The sequence below is a fragment of the Adiantum capillus-veneris genome, chromosome 13 (genome assembly GCF_014529385.1).
Source record: "Adiantum capillus-veneris isolate H3 chromosome 13, ASM1452938v2, whole genome shotgun sequence".
Taxonomy (NCBI): Eukaryota; Viridiplantae; Streptophyta; class Polypodiopsida; order Polypodiales; family Pteridaceae; genus Adiantum; species Adiantum capillus-veneris.
Genome location: NC_140943.1, coordinates 16,219,947 through 16,241,116, shown reverse-complemented (window position 1 = coordinate 16,241,116; position 21,170 = coordinate 16,219,947).

Here is a 21,170-nt window from a genome sequence, read left to right as displayed (position 1 = left end):
TTTGGCTGTCCATCATGAGGAGTAAGCTTATACCTGTAAACCCACTTACAAGGTAGAGCTTTATTGCCCTCTGGCAATTGAACCAAATCCCACGTTTGATTCTTATGCAGAGCCGTCATCTCTGATTGCATGACCAACTACCATTTTTTTGTTTCAACCACTTGTAATGCCTCCTTGTAACAAGATGGTTCTCCTCAATCCGTGAGCATGACATAATTTAGAGGTGGCACATAACGATCAGGTGGTTTGGAGACACACTCAGAATGTCTCACCACAACTGATTTTGCCTCTCCAGCCACTATAGGCTGTTCTTGAGCCTGACCATGTTGTCTTGATGTGCTAGCACTAGGTCCATCTTCCCTGAAGACAACTCTTCTGATCTCCTCTGTCTTCTATGGCTTAGCGTGAAACTTCGATTCATTGAAATGCACACCATTGCTACAAATAAATTTCCTGGACTCAGGGTCCCAAAGCCGGTAACCCATCTCACCCGATTCCCCGTAGCCAAGAAATATACACTTCTTGCTCTTTGGTTCTAACTTATTCCTCAAATCCTTATAAATATGGCTATAAGCTTCACAACCAAAGACTCTGAGATGCTTATACAAAGGTGCCTTGCCTGTCCATAGCATCTCGGCCACTTCACTCTTATCTAGAAGCCTACTAGGAGACCTGTTGATCAAATGGACTGCTGTAGCCACTGCTTTTGTCCAAAATCCATCAGGCAACTGAGCATTTGACAACATGCTTCTGACCTTCTCCTATATGGTTCTATTAATACATTCTGCAACCCCATTCTGTGAAGGATTATATGGTGCAGTAAGTTCTCGCTTAATCCCCTTTACTGCACAAAAGTCTTGAAAAGCCTTGGAAACGTACTCTCCACCATTGTCAGTTCTCAAGCACTTTAGCTTCTGACCACTCTGATTCTCCACAAGCTTCAAGAATTTCATAAAGACCTTGAGCACCTCATCCTTGTACTTCACAAAATAAACCCATACTTTGCGAGAATAGTCATCTATGAATGTACAAAAGTACGCTGCTCCCCCTAGCGACAAGCTAGGCATTGGTCCGCATCTGTGCAGTTCCTGTGTTTGCTTACCATAAACACAATGCTCACAAAACTTGAAATCTTGAAATGAAAAGACAGGAAAATAACCATAATGAGAAAGTATTTCCATTCCTCTCTTTGATATATGTCCCAGCCTACGATGCCACAGTGACACTTGGCTGCTCAATCACATTAATTACATGGTTTTTAAGCTTTGAAACTTGTAAAGTGTACAGATTTCCTGACTTGCTACCATGTTCTACAATCATCGAACCTTTGGAGATCTTCCAAGCGCTGTTCCCAGAAATTGTCACATAACCCGCATCATCCAACTTCCATGTATTGATCAAGCTCTTTCGAATTGCTGTAACATGTCTGACATTCTTGAGCCATAAAGAAGAGCCATTCTGAAACTTCAACTGCACATCTCCCACTCCAAGTATGTCACAAACCTACTCATTTCCAAGTTTGACATAATCTTTAGTGGCTACATATGATGTAAACCACTCTTTGTGCGGAGAAACATGTAAAGATGGCCCTGAGTCGATAATCCAATCACTCATAGCATGCCCATCCTCTGCAGTCAAGAAAATAGAATCAAAATTTCTTGTGAGGAAGATGTCACCAGCTGCTATACCAGAATCACTGTTTGAACCAGATCCTGTGACATTCACCTCTTCAATCTTCACTGAACTCTTCTTTTCATCTTGCTCAGAACTCTTTGTTTTGCCTTTTTCTTGTTTCCACTTCGTACAGTCTCTCTTCATGTGACCCTTCTTGCCACAATGGTAGCATTCTATGTCATCCTTTGACTTTGAGTCACGAGACTTACTTCGGTTTTGTGCCTTCTTACCCTTCTTCTCTTTAGAATGTTGTCTCCCTCGAACGACCAAAGCACTATTACCTTTGCCTTTGTCAATGTTCTTCCTGTTCACTTCCTCTGTAAGCAAGCTACCTTCTGCATTGGCACTTGTAAGACCCTCTGGCGCGACACAATTACTTAATTCCATGCAAAAAGTATCCCAATTGTTTGGCAAAGTGATTAAGAGAAACATAGTCTTCACTGAATCTGGAAAGACTATCTCTTGTGTGGTTAATTGGCTGAAAATTGTGTGAAATTCATTGAGATGATTTGACATGGCTGTCCCTTCCTTCATCTTCAAATCCACCAATTTCTTGAGCCAGTAAATCTGAGAAGCAGCACTTTGTTTCCCGTACATACCACATAGCTTTTTCCATACGCCATACGCTATAGTCTCTTCTCTTATGTTGAAGTAAACATTTTTTGCCAGTGTCAACATGATTGTGGAACAAGCTAACTCGTCAAGATCTTCCCACTCATCTTCAACCATACCTTCTGGTCTCTCCCCTTTGAGCTTCAGTGGCTTCACTTGTTTTTTCTTTGAACCAAAACCTCCCAAATCTGCTTCCTCCAGAATGGAAAGTTTGTGCCATCCAGCTTCTTTATGTTGTAAAGAGTCTCACTTTGAGAAGATGCCATATTTGCCAAACTGTTTACTTCTGGGAAAAATTTGGCAGAGTTTCCCCTTTAAACTGGCCTCTGTACACAATAAACACAAACAACAAGCTGAACACCTCTCCTCAAGAACTATCAATACTTTGAAAAAATTTGACAGTCTCCCCTGTAAATTGAGCTCTAGAAACCAAAAGATAGCTAAAAAAAAACCATAAATAGCTGACCAGTGAGACAATTCTAAAAATCTCTCTAATATGCTATTTTGTAAGCATACACTGTCTCCTGTTTGGGCGATCACAAAACCTGTATCTATCTCAAGACTGACCCTGAACAATGCCTCAACGGCCTGACGCATAAGATGCAATCTAGTGTCTACACAAAGTCTTACATCCTATGGGATAAAAGTCGCCGAAGAGGATGCGTGTAGAGGGGAACTCCAACAACCTAATCCACCTCAGACTGGGTAACCCAACCCCCAGTGCTTGGCTTCAAAAAACCTCACACACGACCTCTCAGATGGCTCAGCAAACTGCCCAGAACTAGCATACATCCTACAATAGACCAATCACTATCCTATGACCGCTGCGATGGTCTGTCTGCTAGCGTGACTCACGACAACTAGTAGACCCACAATCACAATACATCAATCTGCAATACGTGCCAGTGGTGTCAAGGTGTCGTATGGCCACACTTCCCTTGGTACCTGGCAAGCACAAGAAGTAGCAATGCAGACTGCAATATATATATCTGATGATATATATGTGTACCTGGTCTATAGATGATGCTTTGAAGACTAATGAGTGATGTATGTCAATGCCGATATTGATGCCGCCCACCTCCTGCTTGCCAATCTACACAAGACGGGTTTCTTTGCAGCTGAAACCTATCTTTTGATGTAGTGCTCAGAACGAAATTCTGAGGAAATAGACAACTTCGAAAGGGGGGGTCACCTGATAGAAAATACTCCCGGAACGCCGAGTGTGAATTTCCAAGCTCCGGATCTAGAATCTGCCTAAAAAGTGCACGTGCACGCGATTACACAAAAACGCAATCAACCTTGCTCTGAAACCAATTGAAGTCGTGGAGCGGAGCTTAGATCAAATCTCTCTCACACACACACACAGATACACAGACAGAGAGATTACATAGTAATAGATAATTTGTTGAAGGGTTATCTCCCAAATCTTATTATTTACACAAGTATAAGTGAGTATATACAAAGAGTTAGTGATGAACGAGTTAGATGGGCCGCCGGCCATATCCGTATAAGAGGCCACTTGGGCTTTAATCCCAAAAGAAACCATGAAGGAAATCACATATACCCTAGGAAGTGCTTCCTCTACAACACACAAGAAACCTCACCAATTTTGGGGAACAAAAGATCTTGGAGATACATCCAAAACCTTAGAATTCTATTCAAACAATGATCAGGTTCATGTCACTACCTCTAAAGCTAATACACTTTAACAAATGAAAACAAGGAAGAACTTTCAAGGTAGATTTGTTCATTTATGGTTCTGCAATAGATTTATGGATTTTATTGAGCCCACTAACTTCTATCAAAACATATTAAACATTCTAGGCATCCCTAGAGCCTTGTCCTACTTCAAGATTAAATTTGACTGGAAATACTCCAAGAGTCTGATCACCACTTTATATAAACTATACAATACCTTTTCAGAACCCTTTGACTTATCTACGGAATGTGGATGTAACTCTTTTGATTGCTTTTCAAGATTTTGTAGAAATGTTGAGCAAGACTATTCTTTTTTTTGTAAAGGTTTGAATCATATTCCATTAGTACCTATGGATCCTATTAAAGCTGCTAAGGAAATGATTGTTGGCTGGTCTAAAATTTCTAAAACCATTAATATTGAAGAATGTGGATTGCATCATACTACCATATCATTTGAAGTCCTTCAGTTTTTTAAAAAAAAGGTTCCCTCATCATAGAGTTAATCAATGCTCTTGGTTTTTAGATCATGAGCTAATGGATGAGATGTCATTTTTGTTGGATCATTTGTTTATTTTTGGGCTTGATAAATCATCTCAAACCCCTATTTGCAAAAAATTAGCTAGATTCATTGCATATAATAGACTTTCCTCTCCTGAGTTCCAAGTATGGAAGCAATATGATGTCATTAGGTTCTCACTTGATAATGATATCCCTTTACCTTCTAGAACCACTCTCCCATACCTCATGGGGAATTCCAAAATCCAAAAAGCTGAATTTTGTTGGATAACCAATGCACACGATTGTATTTTCACCTCTAACATCTCTCTACTCTTCCTTTCTAAAAGCGCTAGATATTGGAATTATTGAATACACATAAGGAATCCATTAAAAACTTCAAACATTCTCTAAGGTCATTACTAACTTTTATTGGGTCATTAATAATCGGTATGATTTTTTGATCAATTTTCCCAATAAAGTCTTTACTCCCTTTACCTCTGATATTAAGGCGTGCTATGAAGCTATCCATAATCATGGGAATAATGGATTAATCAACACTTTAGAACATATTGTCAAGTTTATAAATGGGATGAGATATAAGGGATTCAAAAGATCATGGAAGACTTGTATACTCTAAAAGAACAAAGGAAATGTAATGGACCTTTGAGTTTTTCTTCATGCTAAATCACTTTTTTATTAAACAATTGTATATCTAGACTCAATACCTCTATTTACTCTCAAAGAAAAGGGATACCTATGGGGATACATGGATGATCTCCTCTTTGTTAATAATCAATTTGTTTTAGATTGTTCAAATCATAATAGACCTCTTTCTAAGGAGGATCCTTTCTCATTGTATCCACTTGATGTTATAAATATCAAGCCCACTTTTGATAGACATTTCACCACTTATCTAAGTACGTGTATCAAACTGATAAGACCTTTCATCGACAATTTCAAAACATACACAAACTGGAAAAAAGAAAAACTACATTGTCAGAATGTTTCTTTTATTCACGTTAGCAACAATAGACCAAAAAGAATGGCTAAAAATTTTGTTTCTCTCAAGTTCTACCCATTCTTTATGATGCTTCACATACATCTCTAGCATATGTGGATCTAGTAAAACTTATCAACCTCTTTGAGAAGAATGGGTTTTGCAGGAAGAAGATAACTAAGCATATCTGTTAATTCATACAAAATAACCATTTCTCTTACATTAGAATTAACACTTATTCTCTTATTATGCCTTTGGTGGGAGATGGGTCCACTTGGTGGCATGCCTCCCACCAAGTGGACCTCTCTCTAGGGATGGGGGAAGTCCACACACACACACACACACACACACACACACACACACACACACACACACACACACACACACACACACACACACACACACACACACACACACACTATTCTTACTTTGGTTGACCCATCACTTATATAGATCCCTGATGAGTTTGGCGACCATACAACACAATAATAAAATTGGCTCTTCTTATATGATTTATCGCCATTGAGTATTGGTTGATTGATACATATTCCAAAAAAAGGGGCTTTGGCAAGTACAAAATCCATTAATAGTATTACATTTTTGAGGAATATGTGACAAAATGGTTCATTACCATGGAGAGCATGTGTACATGCTAAAACAAAACCCCCCCTTTTTTCTTCTTCTTAATAATTGGGCCCACATTGGTGTAATTCTGAAGATTTTTGCTTATATTCCTTGAATTTATATGCATCTTCTTTTCCCCTCAATATTGTGTAGGTTTATGCTGTCCAATAATGTATTTTCTGCGAGTTTGTCAAAATTCAACGTATCCCATAAAGACATGTAGAATAAGGAACTTATAGCATTTTTCTTTAGTCATCGAACCACGACCCATAATTTTATTTACAATATACATAATCTTCTGCTACTTTTTTGGTAAAGATACCTGTGGGATGGGTGTGTAACCTCACTCATAACTTATTACAGACATAGCAAGAACCACAAATAAATTGTCAATCCATGGGACGAAGCCGACTCGACTAGTGCATAGAGGCTACAAGAGGTTGTCAATCTCTTGTAAAATAACAAACGCATCTAATTCAAGCTACACTCAAATGACAGAAATCATCAAAATCCAATCGCTCATCGGCAAACAAATCACATCTGTTACAGCATCAAACAACATCCAAACGTAACGAAACTTCTAGGACATGTTTATAAGACCTAAGGACACATGGTTATGGTCTCAAATCTCAATTTAGTTCAAGTGCAAAAATATCAATTATTAACAGCAGTGAGTTTTTTACCTAGTCGTTTTTGACCCAGAATGCATCTAAATGCTTAGAAATGATGCCCCAATACCTTGTCTATACTTAGTTTCTAATTTTAAAGCTTAAATTCCTACTTATGATGAAATTAGGCCACGGGTCGGCAATGCCAAAAGCTACAAAATATCGTGAAATGCTTACGTCAATGCGTAGAGCTCTTACATGCGGTTGCAATGCAGCAGACGCGACTGCAATGTGACAATCGAGGAGGGAATAGGAAGTGCGAGAAGGAGAGAAGTGAGCGCCGTTAGCTCACGCTGAATTTCATTATCCAACAAACTTATAAAAAACTTACAAAAATTGGCTTTTATACCTCAGCCAAGGTTTTTGGTGGTCAAAAACTAATAATCTAGGAGCTCTAACTAAAGATAGGTTGATACAATCTAAACGTTTGTAGCCTCAGCTCATCAATTACAAAGATTATCTGGAAAGTAGGAGTTACAATATTTTTGATTCATCAAAATAATATATGTTTTTACAATGAGAGCTCCAAAAAATGATATCCGAGTTAGCTTGCTGCTAACATTCCCACTTGTCATCCCTTGACATAGCTTTATGGGCTGAAGTAATCTTCAGGTGACGTGGCTGGCGAGGCGGTCTTTCATTGCATGTAAGGCTTTCTCATATCTGATCTTTATTTCTTTGTCTGGAACCTGCAAGAATTGCATAGTGACTCTGTTTTTGAGCTCAATGGCTGAGTAGCCAAAAAATCTAGAGGTTAGGTTGCTTATCACTGGCCCAATATCTTCGTTCGCCAAGTGAAGAACCCTGTGTAAAATGCTTCCTTAAACGCCAACATATTGCAAGATGGAAAGAACATGCATTGGGCGTAGAAGCCATAAAGAACTTCTTTGGAAGGATGTCTGTTGAGGTCGTAGCAGAGACCCTACCCTTATTGCCTTCTAGGCATGACATCCACGGTGCTCCTGCTTGCTTTGGCTCGTGAAAAGCTTCAATGCATGTGAGCAGCATTCGACAAATTTTGTAGAGCATGTCATATGAGAGATCAGGTAGGCTTTTGAAGAATGTCATGGCGCCCGTTAATGTTTTCACCATGTGTTCCTCTGCTAGTGTGCCCTGCTTTTGAGTTGGTAATCTTGGATAGTGGAGCCATGTAGGCCACTTATTATTCAGTGATTCATGTGCTTGCAATGTCCTTACCCGTGGTACAGGACAAAAGGTTGGGTCTTTCTGAAGGGCTGCAGGTGCTCTTGTACAGAATTAAATATCATGGATTCTTGTTTAGCCAGCTCTTTCTCCACTTGGGGTGGACTTCCTCTGCGCCTTCTGCCTTAATATCTTTGTATAATCTTTCTTTGCCTTGTAAAAGCTCTACCTTGATCAAGGGATATAGCAATGATTGTTGATTCCATTGTGCATTGATTTGGTTGGGAGTGAGTTGAGTGACATTGACTGAATGGAGAACTCTCAACTCCCAATCCATCACTGATTTCCATTGTTCATTTGTCTCATGGACAACTTGCTCGTTAAGTGCACCTTCCTCAGCTTTGGAAAGCTGATGTTAAGTATGGAGCCTGATTTACCCTTGTAATTTTCTATGGTAAAAGCGCACATTTGTAAGGCCCCCATTATGAGGAGAAGCCATCGTGCGTGAAGGAAAATCACTCACCGGAAACCAAAATTTTCACGAACAAGAATCAGGGGCAACTTTCGCCGGAATATTCCTTTTCGCCGAAATATTATGTCCGGACGGTGGCCGAAAAGTGGTTGGAAAACAACCGGTCGGTTGGCCGGTGGCTAGTAGTCAATGGCCGATGGCCGGTGGTCGGAAGTCAATGGCCGGTGGCCGGTGGGCGAAAGTCAATGGCCGGTGGTCGGTGGCCGAATTCAAAAGTGGACTTGTCTTCTCAAGGGCGGCCACACATGGGCGGATTGGAGGGTCCGATTTGGACTTATTCGCACAAGGGTGGATACACATGGCTGTCTCTCATAAGAGTGGGCAGCCCTTTTGGGCTATAAAAGGAGGCCATTTCTACACACATTTCATAGTGTGAGGTTGATGCAACAAGGTGAGTGTGAGGTGGTGAGAGTGAAGCAAGGTGGGAGCTCTATCAAGGGTTTAATCCCTTTGTAAACTACTTCTTCTTTTGAAGTGCTAAAGCCATTGAGTGGCTGCTTTCCCGTGGACGTAGCCCACATTGGGTGAACCACGTATATCGTGTGTACTCTCTCTCTCTCTCTCTAGTCTATAATCTCTTGTGTGTGAAATCTATCTCTCTTCATTAAGTAATCTACTCAAAAATCTATTTAGCTACGTCTTATTTCCTAACAACTGGTATCAAAGCAAGGTTTGCTCGTAGCTAAATTATCTCAAGGAAAGGATTCCTTGAATTGAGCGGGAGTTATGGCGGAGGAAGGGAAGCTCAAGATTGAGAAGTTGAACGGCAAAAACTACCAACATTGGAAGATGCAGATTGAAGACTATCTCTACCAGAAGGACCTCTATTTGCCACTAGGCGGTCTTGCGAAGAATCCCGCAACAATGGCAGATGAAGCATGGATTGTCCTTGATCGAAAGGCACTGGGAACAATCCGGTTAAGCTTGGCGTCAATGGTGGCCTTCAATGTTTTGGAGATGAAGACCACAGAGGACTTGATGAAGTCACTTGAAGACTTCTACGAGAAACCATCGGCATCCAATAAGGTATTTCTCATGAAGCGCTTGTTCAATCTAAAGATGGCAGAGAATGGTTCAGTTTCAGAACACCTAAATGACTTTAACACAAACATAAGTCAACTTCGATCAGTGAAAATCAATTTCGATGACGAAGTGGGAGCTCTCCTTATACTATCATCTCTACCGGATAGTTGGGACAGCCTTGTGATGGCTGTAAGTAATTCTATCTCTGGCACAAATACTCTTAAGTTTGATGATGTTGTGGGTATTCTCCTAAGCGAGGAAATGCGAAGGAGAAGCACAGGAGAATCATCAAGTGCTGCACTACCAGTGGAAACAAGAGGAAGGCCTAAGGAGAGGTTAAAAAACCAAAAGGGTCATGATCGCTCAAGGCGGAGCAAGTCACGCACAAAGTCAGTTCTTGAATGTTGGAACTGCGGCAAGAAGGGCCACGTCAAGAAGGATTGCTGGTCCAAGAAGAAGAAGGAGACAGATTCTCAAGACAACAAGCCAACATTGGAGGCCAATGTGGCAGGTAAAGTAGAGCAAGATGCTCTAATTCTCTCATTAGACAACGTGTCTAATTCCTGGATAGTAGATTCCGGGGCTTCATTCCATGCGACACCACACAAGAAACATTTCCAAGACTACACCAAACGTAATTTTGGGTATGTATACTTGGGAGATGATGAAGCTTGTGAGATTGTCGGCAAACGTACAGTTTCTGTCAAAAACTGCTAACGGAAATGAATGGAAGCTTAAAGATGTTAGGCGTGTTCCTTCTCTACGCAAAATTTTGATCTCTACAGGACAATTGGACGATGAAGGTCACAACATTGCATTCGGAAACAAACGGTGGAAGATCTCAAAGGGATCTTTGGTGGTTGCCAAGGGTGAAAAAGTAGGTACACTTTACTTGTGTATTGTTAGCACGCAACCTTCAGCTTGTGCAGCAACTACAGAAGTTGACAGTGCGGTGTGGCACTACCGACTTGGGCATATGAGTGCCAAAGGAATGCAAATCCTTCAAACAAAGAAGCTTCTACCAGGTTTGAAAGAAGTGGACTTAGAGTTCTGTGAAGATTGTGTTTATGGTAAACAAAACAGGGCAAAATTTCAAAAATCAGGAAATGAAAGAAAAAATTAAAAAACTTGAGCTGGTTCATTCTGATGTTTGGGGTCCCGCAAGTACACCATCACTTGGTGGCTCATTGTACTATGTAACATTCACAGACGATGCGACTAGAAAAACATGGGTTTATGTCATGAAGAATAAATTCGATGTATTTTCCATATTTCAAAGGTGGAAAGCCTTTGTGGAGAATGAAACAGGTACCAAGGTTAAATGCCTCAGATCCGACAATGGAGGCGAATATTGCAGCCAAGCTTTTGAAAGCTTTTGTGCTAGCAATGGCATTCGGAGGCAAAGGAAAACCCCAAGTACACCTCAACAAAATGGGATTTTGGAAAGGATGAACAGAACAATCATGGAACGAGCACGAAGTATGCGGCTACATGCAGGCCTACCGCTTGAGCTTTGGGCGGAAGCTGTAAGTACGTCTGTGTACTTAATCAACCGGTCACCCTCAACGGCATTGGATGAGGGAGTTCCCGAAGAGGCATGGATAGGTAAACCGGTGAATTATGCATTTTTCAAAGTGTTTGGGTGTGAGGCTTTCATGCACATAGATAAAAGCCTAAGATCAAAGCTAGATGCAAAGTTCAAAAAGTGTTTCTTCATTGGCTATGGAGAAGGTGACTTTGGGTATCGCCTATGGAATCCTGAAGATAGTAAAATCTTAAGGAGAAGGGATGTTATTTTTAATGAACAAAATATGTACAAAGATTACTTGGAAAGAAATCAAACAAAAGAAATAGGTGATGAGTACATTGAGCTTGAGGACGGTGAAGACTCAAGGACTGCAAACAGTGACAATGTGCAACAACGTCAACCAAATGAGGAGCCTCAACCTATTCCCCGAAGATCTACAAGAGCAAGTAGACCTCCAGAAAGGTTTGTTCCTTCCTTCAACCATCTCTTGATCTCAGATTCTGGAGAGCCGGAATCATACGAAGAAGCTATGCAACATGAATCCAAACAAGAATGGACGGAGAGCATGGAAGTGGAGATGGACTCACTACATCGCAACCAAACATGGGAGTTGGTTGAGTTGCCTAAAGGTAAGCGGGCACTTCAAAACAAATGGGTGTACAAGCTGAAGGAAGAAGAAGGTGGGAAGAAAAGGTACAAGTCTAGGCTTGTGGTAAAAGGTTTTTCTCAAAAGAAAGGTATTGACTTCAATGAAATATTTTCTCCTGTTGTAAAAATGAACTCAATTAGTCTTGTCTTAAGCCTTGTGGCTGCTCATGATCTAAATCTCGAGCAAATGGATGTAAATACGACATTCCCTCACGGTGACTTAGAGGAGGAAATCTACATGCTTCAACCAAAGGGGTATGAAGTAAAAGGTAAGGAGAAAATGGTTTGCAGATTAAAGAAGAGCTTGTATGGTTTAAAGCAAGCATCAAGAAAATGGTACTTAAAGTTTGATCGATGGATGTTGGATCATGGATTCACAAGATGCAACTCAGATCACTGCGTCTACACGAAGAATTTGGGAGATGGGAAATTCATCATCCTAATGTTGTATGTTGATGACATGTTGATTGCAAGTGCTAACATGCAGGACATCAAAGACCTAAAAGAGGAGCTGTCCAAATCTTTTTCAATGAAAGATTTAGGTGTTGCAAAGAGGATACTTGGTATGAAAATATCAAGGGATAGGACGAAGAAGACAATAAAGCTATCTCAAGAAGATTACATCAAGAAGGTACTAGAAAGGTTTGCAATGCAAAATGCAAAACCAGTTTCTATACCTTTGGCTGGTCATTTTAAACTAACGAAGGATATGTGTCCAAAGACACAAGAGGAGATAGCCTATATGTCTAAAGCTCCATATGCTGCAGGTGTTGGTTCTCTGATGTATGCTATGGTCTGGACAAGGCCAGACATTGCACATGCAGTGGGAGTTGTGAGTAGGTTCATGGACAGCCCAGGTAACGAGCATTGGCAAGCTCTGAAGTGGATACTTAGGTATCTAAAAGGGACAACAACAAATGCTTTGTATTTTGGAGGAACTAATATTTTTCTAGAAGGGTATGCTGATGCAGATATGGCAGGTGACAAATATACTCGAAGGAGCACTACTGGCTATGTGTTCACGGTTGGAGGCACAGCAGTAAGCTGGGCTTCAAAGCTACAGAAAGTGGTTTCACTTTCTACCACGGAAGAAGAGTATGTAGCAATGACGGAGGCAAGCAAAGAAATTCTGTGGCTTCACAAATTCTTAGAAGAGCTTGGATTCAAACAAGACAATTGTGTCTTGTACAGTGATAGACAAAGCGCTATCCATCTTGCAAAGAACTCAGCCTTTCATTCAAGGACAAAGCACATTGAGGTGAGATATCACTTCATACGCACTCTTTTGGAAGAGGGACAGCTAAAGCTAGGAAAGGTGCATACAAGTGAAAATCCTGCAGACATGTTTACAAAGGTGGTCAACAAGGAGAAGATGAGCTTTTGGTCATCTTCAATTGGCATTCAAGGATAAGAAGCCAGAATGGAAAGCAGTCACATGTTTGGTTTGGAGATCAGTCTCCAAGTGGGAGATTGTTAAGTATGGAGCCTGATTTACCCTTGTAATTTTCTATGGTAAAAGCACACATTTGTAAGGCCCCCATTATGAGGAGAAGCCATCGTGCGTGAAGGAAAATCACTCACCGGAAACCAAAATTTTCACGAACAAGAATCAGGGGCAACTTTCGCCGAAATATTCCTTTTCGCCGAAATATTATGTCCGGACGGTGGCCGAAAAGTGGTTGGAAAACAACCGGTCGGTTGGCCGGTGGCTAGTAGTCAATGGCCGATGGCCGGTGGTCGGAAGTCAATGGCCGGTGGCCGGTGGGCGAAAGTCAATGGCCGGTGGTCGGTGGCCGAATTCAAAAGTGGACTTGTCTTCTCAAGGGCGGCCACACATGGGCGGATTGGAGGGTCCGATTTGGACTTATTCGCACAAGGGTGGATACACATGGCTGTCTCTCATAAGAGTGGGCAGCCCTTTTGGCCTATAAAAGGAGGCCATTTCTACACACATTTCATAGTGTGAGGTTGATGCAACAAGGTGAGTGTGAGGTGGTGAGACTGAAGCAAGGTGGGAGCTCTATCAAGGGTTTAATCCCTTTGTAAACTACTTCTTCTTTTGAAGTGCTAAAGCCATTGAGTGGCTGCTTTCCCGTGGACGTAGCCCACATTGGGTGAACCACGTATATCGTGTGTACTCTCTCTCTCTCTCTCTAGTCTATAATCTCTTGTGTGTGAAATCTATCTCTCTTCATTAAGTAATCTACTCAAAAATCTATTTAGCTACGTCTTATTTCCTAACAGCTGAGGACCATGGGCACTTGCTCAACATCTATTAGTGGTACCTGAAAGTCTCCTTCTTATCCTAGCCCTTGTGTTGGCTGTGTTTCCATCTCAGCAAAAGAGACTGAGGGAATTTCAATGCCTGGTTGCTTTGAGGTACCAGCTTCTTCTTGTGTCTCTGACTATCCGTCTCGTAGCAGCTAGCTATCTCCTTGAGTAGTTGTTCTTCTCTTTGGAGCCGCATCAGTGCAAGGTCTCTTTGTTGTCGTGACTTCTCTAGCTTTAGCTCTAGCTCAAGATCTTTATTCTTCTTTTCCAATGCCTTATATACTTTGTTTGTACCTTTAATCGAGGAAACTGCAAGAGTTTCCCTTATCTGTCTCAAGAATACTGCTTGATCATTGATCCTTTGCTCTGAATATTCAAGAGACGCGTTTGCTACGTCGAGCTGCACTTGGATCTTTTGTACTGACAAAGTTGTGGTTAAGATTTCATTTGTTACCTCTATCAGCTGTTGATCTTTGATCTTGCATGCATCTGTTAACTTGTTGAGAAGTTCACCAAGCTCCTCCATTTATTTTTTTTGCCTCTCTTTGGCTAGCTAGTGTTGGTGGTCAGCTTCAGCTCTCAGCTCTTCGATTTGTCTCTGCACATCTGAGATGACATTCATTTTTTCATCTAATTCTCCTTGTAGAGCATCAATAACCATCTCGAGCTCTCTAGCCTTAGCACTGTGGCTAAGTGACGCTGTTCGCATTTTTGTGGTCATCATCTGCATTTGATTGGCATATTCGTTTACTTGTAAACGACTTCATCATTTGTCTGCCAATCTTCAGACTCTGTAGACTATTTGGACGTTTCAGCCGTTTCAGCTTGTAGCTCTTTGGGTGGTTTTGTAGTGGCTTGTGGTTGTGCGATGTTCTACCTCTCCTTGAGGCTGTGCGGTTGCCTTGGCTGCTTTGTCTTTTTGAGGCTTCATGGATGCTGTCATAATAATCAATATCTAATTCTCCAAAATGATTCTCTCATGTTAAATTGATCATTTAATATGGGGAAGTTCCAGGGGAGAAAAAGCTAGAATATTGGTTAAGCTAGCAGACCGGCCATAGTAGGGATCCAAAAGAGGGAAAATAGGGATCCAAAGGGGGTCCATCTGCAAAAGAGTAATAAAAGACCCTAAGGTTCAGCCCATTAGGAATTCCAAAATGCTAAGGTTGTGTCCAAAGGTCAAAGATTAGGAAATTTGGATGCTTTGTGTGTGTGTACAAAAGTCTTCACAAGTCCCTACATAGGAGGGGGCGAGCCCAAGAAGTAGGGGATGAGAGAGAAACACCCACACACACTCACAAGATTCATTTGTACACAAGGGGAAAGAGGGACACATGTCAGCTCCCTAGGCCAGATGCCCACAAGGTGTACTCAAATCCTATTGGATGGCCATGGAGGTGGACCAATGAGAATTAGGCTAGCATAAATCTAGTTTAACTAATTTAAAAACACTTAATAAAAGAACCAATAGGAATTAAGCTCTCTAGAAGACTGTTGGACAGTCTCCCAAGGGGACCAATGAGCATTCAATATCCCAATGGCTTGCTTGATTCCTATTGGCCAAGAGACAAAGGGGTCCAATGAGAGTTTAGTTGCATTTATTAATTACCTAAAGCTCTGACGAAAGGAAAAAGGGGGATACATGTCAAAAGGCTATCACTTATGCTACTCAATTTCCATTGGCTAGGCCTGGGGAGGTCCAATAGGTTGTAGCATGAGCAATTAGCAAGGGGGGTCGCCCAAGAGAGAGAGGGGGCTGATTTTTGCAAGGCATTATCACACACACACTCACAAAATCTCATGTGTGAAGCAAAGAAGACTCTCTGTCCTTCTCAAGCTTTTATGGAAAGCTTACCACCTACTCCAAGCTTATGAGAAGGGAGGCCTACATCAACAACTCTTGGCTTTGTGATGCAAATCCAACCAAGAGCCAAGCTTCAATGCATGCTCATCTCCTCTACCATGCTAATTACTAAGCTAAGCTATGATAATATGAGTGATTATGTGAGGAGATGTACATCTTTCTTGTAAAAATACTCCTTTTTCCTCTCAATCTACTCTCATACCCCGCTAGCTATGGTCTTAATATGGAGTCCTATGGGGCTTGCCTACGGCTTAACCACGGTTGAGCTATTAGAAGCTTGACAGGAGCCGGTGCTGTTTTGGTGTTGAACGACCCTCTCTTCTATTCCTTGCAATTAATGGTATTCAAGCCACTGCTACAGTAGCTTGAGTGCTTTTTCTAAAGGGGTAAAGAGAAGTAGAAACTAGGGCTTGAAGTGCCAAAGTACACCTAAAAAATTTACACCTAAAATTTGCTAGAATGGCTGACAATAGTAAAGAGAGTGAAATTAATGTTGATAACTTGGATTTTGCTAATGAGCAAGCTACTAATGATGCCCCGATGCTTGTTAACTATCTTGTTTCTAGGCTTCAACAAGCCATGGTCAATCCAACCCTCCAAAGTGAAGTGCAACGGTAGCCCGGGGAGGTCACCTAATAAAAATGTAACCTATCACGTGAGTTCAACAGAAGGGTATTTAAAGTTCTTAAAACTCACAGAAATATATATACAGAAGGGAATTATTTTTTCAAATTTGAAAAAAACTTACAGATTTTAAAAGAAAGGGGTACATTATATTCCTTAAAAAATTCAGAGATAAGGGGTTTTACAGACATGTCTTGGACACACGTGATATGGTAGTTTTACAATAGCGAGCCCCCCAAGAACAGTAGCTTCATGCTCATGGGATTCTCTAAGCTCCCCACCATGATGAGAGAACACCTAGGAAGCCTCCTTGCAAGACTTCCAAAAGAGGTTCCTCTCCGATTCGGGAAGAAGAAGAGGATCCATATGAAGGGCTCAGAAATTTACTCCTTGATGATGCATCTCCTTCTCAAAGGAGAACTCAAGAGACTCCACCAAAGGAACAAGAAAGAAGTGAGTCTCCCACCACCTTGGTGGACATGGCTCCATGAGGACGGCGGGCTAAACACTCCTCATCACCTCCAAAACGGAGAAGACCATCACATACTTCTCCACACCATACTTCAAAGAGGGATGACAAAAAGCAAGAGAAACAAAAGGCGAGAAAGAGGACAGCCTCTTCTCCATCTTCTTCATCCTCTTCCTCTTATGAAAGTGATGGTGAAGACAATGAAGATCAAAGCAAGAAAAAGGCAAGAAAGAGGTCACCCTCTTCTCCATCTTCCTCAAATTCTTCATCTTCTAAAGAAAGTGATGGTGCAACCTTTGAACTGTAAAAAAGAAGAGGCCATAGGAAATCCTATGCCACATGGAAGAGGTCGTCCAAGCTCAAGAAGTTCAAAGAGGAAGGGAAGAGCATCTCTTTCCTTACCTACGATGGCACCTTTGGTGCTACGGACAAAGTCTTTTCCTTTATCCAACAATTCGATGTGTGTTTGGAGATGAGGGCTTCACGGAGTCCTCTAAGCTACACCATGTAGCTATGCACTTTCAAAAGTCTGCCAGACAATGGTGGTCTAGCCTACGGGCCAACGGTGAAGCTTCATGAACATGGAAAGCTTTAAGAGCTTCCATTATGAAGCAGTTTTTGGTCACCGATGCCAAAGACAAAGTACTCAGTGAATGGAGAAGTTTGAAGCTCTCTCCCTACAAATCCATTCACAAATTATATGTAGACAAGTTTTGGGACTTACAACTCAAATCCACTATCTTCAAGAAGTTGGATTTTGAAGAGCAAAAGCAACAATTTTGTGCAGGCTTAATTGAAGAAATGGTGGAGTATGTCAACTCCCAAAGGCCACACACCATATCAACGGTTATACACCATACTATGGTGGCTTCTCGAATCAATTTCCAAATGAGGGATAAAAGAAATTCTAAGCCCACGAAAAACAAGGGTTCCAATGAGCCTAAGGGGAAGGACAATGTCCAAAAGTCTCCTAAGGGAAACTCCAACAAAGCTAAAGAGAAGGGAGTTTACAAAGGCAAAAATAAACTCTCTCCTGAAGAGCTTGAGTGTTATCGCAAGGATAACCGCTGTTTCAAGTGCGGCGAGCAAGGGCATGTGTACCGTGCTTGTCCCCAAAAGGACACCCGCCATGAACCTCCTAGAGCTACCTTGGTTGAAATCCAAGAGGAGGAAATTCACCACAAAGGATCTCCTCTATGCCATGCTTGGGGAAAGGTAAGAAAACATGATGCTTTTATTCTCTTTGACCCTGGTTCTACTCACAATTTTATATCTATAGAGTTGGCCACCAAGCTAGGCATATAAGCCTACGAGATGGGAGATGTCCTACCCGCAGCCGGTGCTTTCAAGAGGCAAGAAACTTCAGTCATTCCCTTAATTGGGAAATTGAGGCTCCATGTCCAAAGCTATGTGGACAAAGAGGACTTCTTTATCTCTCCTCTCCAGCATGAGGATGTAATCCTATGGGCACCATGGTTTGATCGCATGGATGCCAATGTTAAATTCCCTGAAAGGAGAATGTCCTTTAAGTTCAAGGAAAAATATATGTATATAGATGCTAAGGAAATGGGTAACACTATACCCATTGTACATACACAAGCTTTCAACAAGTCAATAAACAGCTCTATTTCCGTGTACATGATTTTTGTTAAAGATTCTCAAAATGAACCTAATGTTTTAGCAAAAGAAAATATACACAATCAAAAGGAATTAGAGTTATCCAATTTTCTCAAGGGGTTTTAGAATTTCTTTATTGACGACATCCCTTGTGAGCTACATCCTAAACGAGATAATGATGACCATGCAATTGAAATTCTTCCAGGAAGTTCACCACCTAACAAGCCTCCTTATAGAGTTTCTCAAGCTCAACAAGAGGAGATTATGCGGCAAGTGCATGAGTTAATCGAGAAGGGCATGGTTAGACCTAGCTCATCTCCATTTTTTTCTCCTGTGCTACTAGTGCAAAAGAAAGACGACACATATTGTATGTATGTCGACTATAAAGCACTAAATAGGATCACTATCAAGAATAGGTTTCCCGCTCCATGGGTAGAAGACCTATTTGATAAGCTACAAGGGTCCACCTATTTCAGTAGGATTGACCTAAAAAGTGGCTATCATCAAAAATGGATAGTTGATCAAGACATTGTAAAGACCGCATTTTGCACTATGTTTGGTCTTTACGAATACATTGTCATGCCTGTTGGCTTGACCAATGCACCAGCCACATTCAATCGCTTGATGGAGAAGCTATTCAGGCCTCATCGAACCTTTACTGGAGTGTTCTTTGATGATATCATCATCTACTCTAATTCATTAGGTCACATTATCTCTCAAGATGGCATCCAAATGGATCCATCAAAGTTAGAGGTAATAAAAGGATGGCCTAAACCAAGGAATCTTCATGAGTTAAGAAGCTTTATAGGTATGTGTGCATACTATAGATGCTTTATAGAAAAGTTATCACCAATAGCAGGACCATGACATGACCTAACAAAGAAAAATGTTAGGTACACATGTTTTACCAAGGAGAACAATCCTTTCGAAAAGATTAAAGAAAAGCTTATCTCTCAACCTGTGCTTACACTACCGGATCTCTCAAAGCCATTTAAAGTCCAATGTGATGCTTGTGGTGATTGCCTAGGAGCTGTTTTGCTTCAAGAAGGGCACGCCAAAGGCTATGAAAGTCGAAGGCTCGACCCTGTTGAGAAAGCTCTAGGCATATATGAAAAGGAACTCATCGCAGTTCTACATGCCTTAGACTCATGGAAGCACTATTTATTGGAGACTCCTTTCATTCTGCGGACGAATCACCAAGTCTTAAGTACTTCATGATGCAGACCAAGATCTCCGACAAACAAATGAGGTGGGCAAACTTTCTTTCGCAATTTCATTTTCATATTGCTCACATTGCTGAAAAGCATAATCAAGTAGCCGATGCACTCTCAAGACGGCTGAGAGTCAATGCGGTTTCCATAGCAATTCACAATGATCTATCTTCTATGATAGATGAGTATGCTATTGATCCCGATTTTAGAGATGTGATTTCAGCCCTTGCACTAGGGAAGAAATAGGAACCATTTACTTTACAAGATGGTTATCTTATCTATGGCAATAGACTATGCGTTACTAGCTCACTATGTGAGAAAGTAATGTATGAATCTCATGCTCCTCCTTATGCAGCGCATAGAGGGATTCAGTCTACCCTAAAGGAGATTGAAACATATTTCTATTGGCCTAACATGAAAGCAAACATACAAGAGTATGTTTCTAAATGTGTGGTATTCCAAAAGATGAAGTTTGATAGAGGGAAGCAACTTGGATTGCATGGGAATACGGGAATATGGACGATAGTAGACATGTTCAATAAACAAGCTCATTTATACTTGTCAAAAAGATTATCAAAGCCCATCAAATGGAAACCCTCTTCATTTCACAAATCTTCAAGTACCATGGATTGCCAATGTCCATAGTGTCGGATAGAGATCCTAGAATGACCAGTAACTTTTGGAAGGGTCTCTTTGAGAATTTAGGGACAAGGCTAAATTTATCTTCGGCCTATCACCCGCAAACGGATGGCCAAAGTGAAATAGCAAAACTAACAATTCTTGATCTACTAAAAGCCTATGTAACAGAAGTAGATCAAAGGTCCCAATGGGAGAAGTACTTACCCTTAGTGGACTATGCCTACAATAACACTGTACATACTTCCACGAGAAAAGCACCTTTTGAGGTAATAGAGGGAAGATAAAAAAGTCCCTTGCTACTTAAGGTACACGGGAAGATCTTCGTTGCAGATGAGTATAGCTGAGACTACAAGAATCTTTCCAAAAGATTGAGGATGGTATCTCTATCTCCCAGCAAATGCAAAAGGCTGCTTTTGACAAGCTTAGAAGAGCCCAAGCCTTTAAAGAAAATGATTGGGCCTTACTCAAATTTCCCAAGGCTTGATTAAGGCACACGACGGGCAAGAATCCTACGGGACACCAAAAGTACTATGCTAAGTTAGCAAAAAGGTACTATGGTCCCTTCCAAATTCTTAGGCCAATCAATGAGATGGCCTATCAACTCAAGTTGCCCAACCATTGGCTCATACAAAATGCTTTCCATGTGAGCCTACTAAAGCCTTCCAAAGGAGAGACACCTCAAGAACCAACTATTGAAGACCCACTGGAGATCAAGGACCAAGAAGAGGTGCTGCAGCCTGAGTCCATTCTCTGACACGAAGACAAGGTACTAAGAGGTACTAGGACTATCTGACGATATCTTATTAAGTTTAAGAATTATCCTTTTGAAG